We start from the raw sequence: 5057 nt of genomic DNA, 5'->3' as shown, positions 1-5057 counted from the left end.
TGGTGATTCACCCCGACAAAAGAACCACAGACCAAATTATACCTGAAACAAATTACCATGGTCCAGAATGGAAAATCATTAGGTACACCCCAACAAATGCTTCGAATACACCCAATGAAACGGCCAATATACACCTCTGCTGCGGATTCGTAAAAATAAATTAATTTAGCATCATAAACGGGACAGTTTGTTACCTGTTTGTATTGTAGGTGGTGTCGAATGAAATGACGTCTCCGAAATACTCAAAAGCAGCTCTGCTTCTTGCATCGGCCCAAAAAGCCAGCTTAATCGATTGATCCTCCTCGAGTTCGAGCTCAAAAAAGAAATTTGGATTCTTCTCTTTCATTCTTAAGAAATATTTCCCGAATTCCTTTGCATCTTCTTGTTCGGAAACATTCCGCACTTTCCTGGTAATATAATTCCTCACGTCCTTTTCGATAAAATTTAACTCGCGGTGACCCCCGGCAGCCGCAACAAATGATTGGTAGGTTTTGCTTGGTCTGATCCTGGCCTCATCGTTATTCTCTATCGTACGACGAATGGACATGCTTAGTTCCCTGTGCTGTTTGAGCATCTCTGCTTTGCTTGGACAGCAGGGGTGTGAATGATCCAGCACAACCTTTGAAATGATCCAAGCACCGACATCCTTCAATGTATGTATATAAATTCTTGCAGGACAGTTTACACCGGCTGTCGGATTGGTCTTCTCGGTTGGAGATATTTTAGATTTCCATTTTCCCTCTCTGCTACATGTAATCAGTTGATTCTTAATCTCGTTTCCTTTCCTATTTGTGCACCGAACTCTTGTAGAGAAACCTGCAGCCTTGGCGTAGTTCCTGTAAAATTTTCCAGCATCTTCAAGGGTGGCAAAGGTCATTCCGACCTTCGGAACAAGCTCGTCATCAACAACCGAGAGAGGCTGCACAATACACCGTGTCAGAACTGTGAATACACCCATAGATATGATTCAAATACACCCAATCATGTCTAATATGATACACCCGAATCGCAACAACTCAACTACAGAATGACCTTTAAAGCCATAAACTGTCAATACACAGGCTGCAGAATACACCATGTCAAAAACTAAAAACACACCCAATCATGTCTAATATAATACACCTGAACAACAACAACTCAATTAAAAATAACAAAAAACCAGTAAAGTGTAGATACACCCACACTTCTAGCTAAAATACACCCAAAGAAGAATTGATCTACACCCGAGCGTCTGCTATAAATTCCAGGTAATTAATCACAACTAATACATTGAATCGACAGATTCATGTTAACGTGTTACTTTCACAGTCAATGTTCAGCAATTTTTCAACTACATAATGCTATACAAATTACTGAAAGAAAATTCATACTAATCCTATGTAAATCAAACCTCAGGAACTTCGTTAGATTCAAATTCATAATCCACTTCGCCTGGATTCAGCTGACAATCTGAGGTTGAATGATCCATTATCTTCAAAACGAGTTCAAACTTTGATTTCAGAAAACAACAAATCAAAATAGAAAACGAAGCTCGAGTTGCAGAGAGAGAAAAAGGTAACGTAAACGAAGAACATACCATTGAGAAAAGGAGAGGAAAAGATCGATGGAGAAGAATGAGGGAAGACGCGCGAGAAGAAGAACAACCAAATCTCAAAATAACGAAAACGAAGAAGGAAACAAATATTTTAAATTTGGTAGTTAGATATACGCGGGATGTTATATAGCGCGTGTAATCAACGTACGTGAAGCAGCGCGTATTTTGATTTTATTGTTTAATAAACTTGTAAAGCATACAAGCCCTAATGGCTTGTATGCAGAGCTTTTCCCTTTTTCTTTTATTCTGTTACTTATCAAATTCTACAGAATATTGGTTGATTTATGTTCAAAGATAAACCTATTTTTATATTTTCAGACTATTCAAAAATAATTACAAAATTTTATATTAATGACCTGTCAAATTGTATAGTTACAAAATCTACTGCTAAAATAGCCTATGCTATACCACTGCAGGTAACACTAATAATGAAATCAAATCTACTAGCTAATAAATTGGAATATCAAAGGCCAGAAATCATTGTAAATAATTAGAGTCTCATTCCAACAAAGAAGCTCTTATGACATGACGTGACGTTCATACGTTGAGTTTGAAAATTTATTTAAGTGTCGTCACTAGAAATTTTTAAAATTTTATTTATAAATTATTATTTACATAAGTGACTACTTTTTAAATTTAAATTATTTGCTTGTTTTACTTAGGTTGTTGTTTTTTAAATTTTAGGTTATTTTGTTTAGGTAGTTATTTTTTAAATTTTAAGTTATTTGTTTAAGTTGTTATTTTTTAAATTTTAAGTTATATTACTCCTTTAAATCATAAATTATTATTTACATAAGTTGTTATTTTTTAATTTAAAGTTATTTGTTCATAAATTAAAATTTTTTAAAAAATTAATTTAAATTTATTTTTAAAAAATAATATTATTCAATTATCTAAATTTTGCTAAGAGAAATCTTTATCTTTATAGTAATCGTTATAGTAATAACAATGCTAGGGAACCAAGAAGGTATCAGCAAAAAATCAGCCAAATGCCTCTGGGTGAATCTAAAATATCTATATGGATGGTGCTTATGCTAGGCATTAGGATGTTTCTTTTATTTATAAATTGGATGGTTTTAAATCTATTTTTTGATTTATCATATTTTATCATATTTTAGGCCTTTGGAGAGGGAGGGAGGGTGAAGAGACGGAAGCTAATTGAATTAGTTTCCGTGATTCACATTGCAATGATACTGAACGTATCTTCTCCTAATTTGAATGCGGTGAAACATTTAATAACCAATATTTTAAATCATAAATAAATAAGTTAATATACATGGATGTTTCTTCTGCTAAGTATCAGAATGTTTCTTTTTCATACTTTTATATATTTTTTGAATGTTTTTGTATTGCAAATGTAAATATCTTTATTTTTTTAAGAATTTTATAGTTTTTTAAGTTCTTCTCTTTCGTTCTTTCTTTTTCACAGTCGTCGCTCTCTCTTCCATCCTCAAAATCCTCAAGTTCGAGGTGCTCGATGAAAGGATTCCCAGTACTAGAGAAGTCATAGAAGCCATTGTTACCGCCATTGCCCACTCGAAAAAATTGATCCGATGTCTGAGAATGCCTTTATGATAAAAATTCTTCAGATTCTTGCAAATCACTTACTACTCTTCAAAGAAAACGGCGGTTATAAGAACGTTGCATATTCGCATTTGTGCATCAAACTCCTTCTTGGCATTGTTGCCGCCAGGTCCAAAGGTCCGGTTTGTGACGAACTCCTCTTGTTTCTCTCTGATCAGAATTCATCAACGATCTCAACTCTGTGGCAACTCAGCTCTTGTCCTTCGTGTTTGTTGACCGTTCTTCGAGCGGCGGACTTCTCCTCCCTTAGGCTAATGGTGTTTGGGTTGACAAAAATCTATCTCTGAAGCCTTCCTTCTCACAAACCCACAACTTCACTTGATTTCACAAATAAGGGTGAAATAGCGAAGGAGATTAACTCATGAGCCGAAAGGCATTCTTACGTGAAAGAGAGGAGGAAGGTTTTTATAAACTTTAATTAGGTTTATTTAATCAGTTTAAAATTTTTTAAAATTTGAATTTTAAAATTTAAAATTAATTATTAATAATTATAATTAATTGAGTTGTTCACTTTTTGCCTGATTAGACACTTGATTCCCTATACTTTTCCTTATAGTAATACAACTGGAGATATCACGTAGCGCTCATATGTTGAGTTTGGGAATTTATTTGTTTAAGTGTGGTCACTAAAATTTTTTAAATATTTTATTTATAAATTATAACTTATTATTTGCTTTAGGTTGTTACCTTTTGAATTTTTAAATATGCTTTCTTAGGTTATTGGGTATTTAGTTTTTAATATTGTTGAACTAATTATTTGCTTAGCTGTCAATGTCATCACTAAAAATTTTATTTATAAATTACAACTTATTATTTGATTAGGTTGTAAATTTTTAAATTTTTGATGCACTTTTTTAGGTTGTTGGGTATTTAATTTATAATATTGTTGAACAAATTATTTGCTTAGGTGTCGTCACTATAAATTTTAAAAAATTATAAATTATTATTTTTTTAGGTTGTTCACTATAATTTTTTAAAATTTTATTTATAAATTATAAATTATTATTTATTTAGGGTGTTATTTTTTAATTTCAAGTTATTTGCTTAAGTTGCTATTTTTTAAATTTTAAGTTATTTGTTTAGGTTGTTACTTTTTAAATTTTAAATTAGAGGCCTGCTACACATACAAGCCTTTTTGGTTTACAAGCTATACAAGTTTGTCCAAGTCCAAGAAAAAAATACGCGCATCACTCCTTTAAAATCGAGCGTCCAACGCACACGCCTTAATTACCCTTCCACAACACATTCATTATGCTGCACTTCCTCTTCTTCCTCAATCAAAACGCAAACCGTCAAGATTCAATCGACATTCGAAACAAACTACGATTCTGTAGAAATGTTACAAATCTTCGCGAAGAGTAGAAGAAATAAAGAAGAAAAGATACAAATATCCATAAAAAACACCAGAAAAAACAAAAAAACATTATTCAAGGTACTATTTTACTGTTCTTCTTGATTTTTTTTATAGATTGTCTCTGTCATGTGCCTCATTCTTAACCAGCAAAACATTAAAAGATTTCAAGAAATATACTGTCTCCCACATGTTTTGGGTGTATTTCTTAAATCCTTTGGGTGTATTTCTGTAATCTTTTAGATGTATTTCTGTAACCGTTTGGGTGTATTTCTGTAATCCTTTCTGTAACCGTTTGGGTGTATTTCTGTAATCGTTTGGGTGTATTTCTGAAGTTTCATTATCTTCAAAATGATTTCAAAGCTTGATTTTGAAACCATGAAAATCGAAAAAAAATGAAGCAAGAATATAGAGAGAGAAAACGCACGAAGGAGATCCAACAAATATGGCAAGAAACTCGAAAAAAGAAACGAAATCTTTTGAAAAATGGAAGTTATATATTTGCGTGTTAATTAATTTAAATTGATT

This window comes from Arachis duranensis, chromosome 6 (genome assembly GCF_000817695.3).
Source record: "Arachis duranensis cultivar V14167 chromosome 6, aradu.V14167.gnm2.J7QH, whole genome shotgun sequence".
Classification (NCBI taxonomy): domain Eukaryota; kingdom Viridiplantae; phylum Streptophyta; class Magnoliopsida; order Fabales; family Fabaceae; genus Arachis; species Arachis duranensis.
Note: the sequence above shows the minus strand (reverse complement) of the source record.